Source organism: Papilio machaon, chromosome 19, assembly GCF_912999745.1.
Source record: "Papilio machaon chromosome 19, ilPapMach1.1, whole genome shotgun sequence".
Classification (NCBI taxonomy): domain Eukaryota; kingdom Metazoa; phylum Arthropoda; class Insecta; order Lepidoptera; family Papilionidae; genus Papilio; species Papilio machaon.
Genome location: NC_060004.1, coordinates 2,535,477 through 2,541,476, shown reverse-complemented (window position 1 = coordinate 2,541,476; position 6,000 = coordinate 2,535,477).

Here is a 6,000-nt window from a genome sequence, read left to right as displayed (position 1 = left end):
ACGACATTTAACACTGATTCAGCAACTCCCTTCATTTGTACTAAAATACTTTAAAAATACGGCAATCTAATAACATTATAAATACTTACCATTAGACGACTGAGTTCGTAACTATTTGAAATAAACCGTTATCGGTTTGTTACCCTTTCTTACGTCAAACTTTTGACCCTATCCGAGTGCTTCCAAAGTTATAAAATATTAGGTTAATTATTTTTCATCAAGCAAACAGAAATTATTTAAGAAGAGTACCTACTTTTTACCCTTTATTAAACTAAAAATCAGTCTAGTGAACGTTATTCCATTTTTCGGACTGAAATATACTTTTTTTATTATAAGGCGGCAAACGGCCACCTGAATTCGCCGAAATAGCAAGCAAAGTGGTTGATTGTGATTTATGACTTTATAATAGATATATACATCTATTAAATACAATTAACGATATGTAGACACATATAAAGTTCTGTTTTATCTATAAAATAAAGTATTATTTTGTTGATGTTAATTTTTGCTTCCCCATTCACTAAAGATAGGCAAAGCATCTGAAATTGCGGATGTCTATGAGTAACGTTCGCTTTTCTATTTCTGCGAATTCAGGTGGCCTCTTGCTCTTTTGCCATATATAAAATTCTCGTGTCACGGGGTTGGAACTTGAACTCCTCCGAAACGGCTTGACCGATTCTCATGAAATTTTGTGAGCATAAACAGTAGGTCTGAGAATCGGCCAACATCTATTTTTCATAACCCCCCCCATTTAGTTTTTTTTTAACTGCGCGCAGACGGAGTCGCGGGCGACAGCTAGTAATGTATACTAAATAAATTATTTAGTTTTATATTATTACGAAAGATTAATTTCTTCATATACTTCAGATATCACTCATACATTAATATGACCAAGAATGGTACGATTATCGAATTACCGTCATATATGTAAAATCAAATACACTGAATTCAGTATAATTTTAGGAATAAAAACAAGTTTCGCATAGTGTTTTTATACAACATATATTATGATTGCTCCAATACTACAACTAGATTTGTGTAAACAATTACGCACTTTACTAATAGTATAGCAAAGTAGGAAACACGCTAGCACAGAGCAGTGAAAGCGGTTTTGCTTCATTACGCTGCGCTAGTGATGTGCGTACTGGAGAAATTTGTAGATATCGATATTTTGGTTTTAATTAAAATTTAGATTTAATCAAAAAATTATAGTGTAAAATATTTAATTAAACTTTTGTAGTCAGTAGAATAATATTGAGTAGCATAAAATATGGAAAATAGAGCAAATTATTAAAAAAATGCATATAATTTATTTTTCTATTAGGTTAGGTAATTACGATCCATAGGAGATGATCTATTTCAATTATTTCAAAAGACCAGTACAGAATAAATTTAATATTATAATAAAATTAATTTGAAATTTGGTATGCAAGAAGAACCATGGAAATCCACACAAAATTATGCAAGATGACTTGCTATTGTACTAAAGTGATTATTTTTGAATTCAATGAAGAAAATGTGCACATCGATAATAGGAGCTTATTTTGCATACCACAGTAATAACATTAACTGGTTAAATTATCGGCCCAACACTAACAAAAAACCTGTCTGCAGTTATGAACGAAAATGTAGGTAATGTTACGTCACACAGAATCCGTGCCATCGCGACGTTTGGCCATTCAAGCGTTTCAGCGCAACATCATTGCTAATTTGGTAACTATTAGAAACATGTCCTATTTCATACTACGATATACACTTTACATATAAATCAATCTAGTGCTATTTCGGTGACGGGAGTAGTAAACTACCCCGATTGCCAAGCATGAAGGGTTAATAGTCATTTCAATGAGCCAAAGAGTGACTTGTTTTTTTTTTCTTTAACGAATAAACAAAATTGTATCGACTCTGACGATTTTTATTCCAGTGTTCTAACATACAACATACAAATAATTGTAAAACAAGTGCAACAAATACTAAATAAATTAAAGCGACTCATGTCTTAATTCGCAGTAGTTATTATTTAATTGCGATACTTAGTAAAGTATATGGAGTTAGTGTACTGCGTAATTTTGTTGTTATTACTATTAGAGAGATACGATATAAGCTAAATAAGGCAATATTTTAAATGTAACTTGGATAAGTTGAATAATTACACATAGAAGAGTTATTAAACAAAACAATTGCTATAAGTAATTTAACAGGCGCACACTTTTTTACTTATGGAATTCTTACTAGACCATTCATCTTCTCTTTCTCATAAATTTTACCACTTCAATATTTGTAAAGTTATTGCCAATCTTGTCATTATTTGACATCATTACATCTTCCATATTTAAGTTAAACGCTATCTATAAGGAATTATCAAAAACATGATTATTTTAAGTCCAAATAAAATTATAAATTAACGACATTGCCATCTAGCGACGGGAGTATAAAACTATAAAAATGAACGTATCCGTTGGTGTGGGCCAACAAAATAACAGGCAACTTGTTTGCGAAATATTAATTACTAGTATTACTAAATTACTAAGTATGGTTTACGCAATCGAATACGTATTGTATGAGCGTAAAACCGTGTCAGAAAGTTTAAACGTAAAAACCCCGCCTGTTTGGTGGCGTGATTTAGTAAATGGCTGTCAGAAGGTTACTTTTATTACAAACTATCTGTCGCCCGCCACTGCATCCGCGCGGAATTAAAAAAAAAACTATATTAGTAGCCAATGTGTTCTTTCAAACTAAGCTCTACATCTATGACAAATTGCATCAAGATCCGTTGCGCCATTACCTTCTAACAAACATTCATCCGTCCATCCATCCATCTAAACTTTCGAATTTATAATATTAGTAAGACGTTTTTATTCACTTGTTTTAGCAATTCAAATCTACGGTTCGGGGAAAAGGCAAGATGAATGAGATTAGTCTACACATTGCTTAATGTAATGATCATTATCATCATCATCAGCCTTTGTCCACTACTGGATATAAGCCTTCCCAATGACTTTCACTGTATACTTCCATCCTTACTGTAATTTAAGTTATCTCTAGAACGTCTAAACGGATCTTGATGAAATTTGGCATAAATGTAGAACATAGACTGGAAGAACACATAGGCTCCTAATCAAGATTTTTTTTAACGCGCGAACTGAATCGCGGGCGACAGCTAGTTGTGAAATAATTACATCTATAAAAACAAATTAAAAGTGCAGTTATTGCATAGCGTATTTAGGGAAGTTAATATTTTTTACCAAGGTTCAACTCATTAACCTTGGAAAATGTGAAGTACCTTATACGAGTACTTGCAAATACCTATGTAAAGATATTTATCTGTAGTCACAAATACCTACAATATTGTGAGAAGCTTGATAGATCATTTATTAATTGTATTTCAGTACTTGCTAAACCGAGAACGCTTTGCAACACGAAGTCATATTAGCCGCGCCCTCTAACATCGCACTCGTCTCTGCCCTCATAGTATCCTTACGTAGGAGACACAAAAAGTAAAATTACGTTGAGCCTTACACAACAATATGTCATTAATCCACGCAATTTTAGTGAAATCGACAGATTTTATTGACTTTTATATTACGAAACCAAAATTAATGGATAGCGTACCGTCTCTTAATCAAATAGCTAAAGCCCGATACATACTTATAGTTTTATCTACACAACTGTGGAAAGCCGCATTCACATTTGCCTGACGTGTCGTGTCGTGATGCTTTCTGTCGTGATGGCTACTGTTCACATCTATGTGACGCGTTATGACGCATTTTTAATCAGTTCCGTTATAGCTCTCGGAGAGTTTACACATTCGCAATGTTTTTTCATGAATCATCCGATTCGGATTCAGATTATGAAGAAAATATGCAGTTATTGGCACTGGCAACACTTCTTATAAAACAAAAAAAGAGAAGAAGATATTGGATACATCCAGTAAATACAAAAAGATAGTTTAGTTTTAATAGATTGATCCTTATATTGTTTACATTTTGTATCATAAATCGCTTTATATTGTCGTACGTACTCGATCAGCTCGTCGTCCATACCTTCTGACGCGTCACAACACGACACGTGCGCGTGCACACTAGTCCGACCCGCTGTGTCGTGTCGCTGCGCCGTCCCCCGCACCTCACCCAACTGACGCGGACCGGGATCGCTACTGACGCGACACGACACAAGCCATCACGACACACTGCGTCAGAGAAGTGTGCACGCAACCATATTAATTGTATGAGACCGATACCTTTCTGACGCATCACGACACAACACGTCAGACAAATGTGAACGCGGCTTAAGCCGCATTCACATTTGCCTGACGTGTCGTGTCGTGATGCTTTGTGTCGTGATGGCTACTGTTCACATCTATGTGACGCGTTATGACGCATTTTTAATCAGTTCCGTTATAGCTCTCGTAGAGTTTACACATTCGCAATGTTTTTTCATGAATCATCCGATTCGAATTCAGATTATGAAGAAGATATGCAGTTATTGGCACTGGCACCACTTCTAATAAAACAAAAAAAGAGAAGAAGATATTGGATACATCCAGTAAATACAAAAAGATAGTTTAGTTTTAATAGATTGATCCTTATATTGTTTACATTTTGTATCATAAATCGCTTTATATTGTCGTACGTACTCGATCAGCTCGTCGTCCATACCTTCTGACGCGTCACAACACGACACGTGCGCGTGCACACTAGTCCGACCCGCTGTGTCGTGTCGCTGCGCCGTCCCCCGCACCTCACCCAACTGACGCGGACCGGGATCGCTACTGACGCGACACGACACAAGCCATCACGACACACTGCGTCAGAGAAGTGTGCACGCAACCATATTAATTGTATGAGACCGATACCTTTCTGACGCATCACGACACAACACGTCAGGCAAATGTGAACGCGGCTTTAAAGTTTCGACTGTACCTAAACTGATGGTGTGTAGCCGGCTTAAATTATTTTAACATAAGTTAATAAATGTGTTAATAGATTATGCATAAACACATATTCTTGTATTGGGTTTCCATTTCAGAAATACTTGTAAAATAACTTTTAAAAAACAGACTGACTGTAGCCCTGAATACTTACTCATCTGGCGCAGCAATCTAAAGTGGGTCTTGGCTTCCAACACAAGAGATTGCCAACGACGTCTCCTACCAGTAATTTATAGCTCACGCAGGTCCTCCATGGCGTCTCTCCATAGATAATTTGACTGGGTGACGGGTCGGTGGCCAATGGAGATTCCAAGGTACGCTGGTTTGGCGCTCCGATCTTCTTCCAACCTTACCAGGTGACAGCCCGGAGTCTCTGTTTTCACTTCTACCATTGTATTCGATTAGCCAACCAGCCTCTGGATCTCAAAGTCGTGTATTACTCTCCTGCTCCCATCTTCCCTCTTTTTTCGTCACCAAAACTACAGCAGTATATAACATTATTTATAAAAATGTTAGCAAAACAATAAAAAAAAAACTTGAGAGGTGTCAAGGGACACCCGGATGGAACGAAGTTCCTTTCAATTAATTAGTGAAGGAACCAATGTTTATTCTATGAATAAAAAACTTAAGTCTTCACAAGAAGTACATTTTATTTCTATGAATTTTCGTTATATATTGTCACGTCGTTACCATGGTGAAGTAGCGCTCATTCGTCTATAGCAAAAAGTGTCGTGACAACTTTTCGTAAGAATTTTTTCCGTCTAGCCCCCTTTCACAACGCGCGATAAGGAACTTCGTTCCAAAAAATTATGGAAGTATTTAATCGAAAGATAATTTACAATAATTTAAAGGCTATGGTCATATTAATGTCGTATCTTATTTACGTGATATCGACGTATGTAGGAAATGCACAAAATGCCATTTTTATTCAACTTAGGCCCTTCGTACATGAGACGATTAAAATGTTGTAAACTGGCGATTTTAGTCGCTAAGCGATTTACGCAATACAATATCATAGAGGTTCATCATCTTTAAAGGTAGTCGCTCACTGTACCTGCAAGATCTTTTTG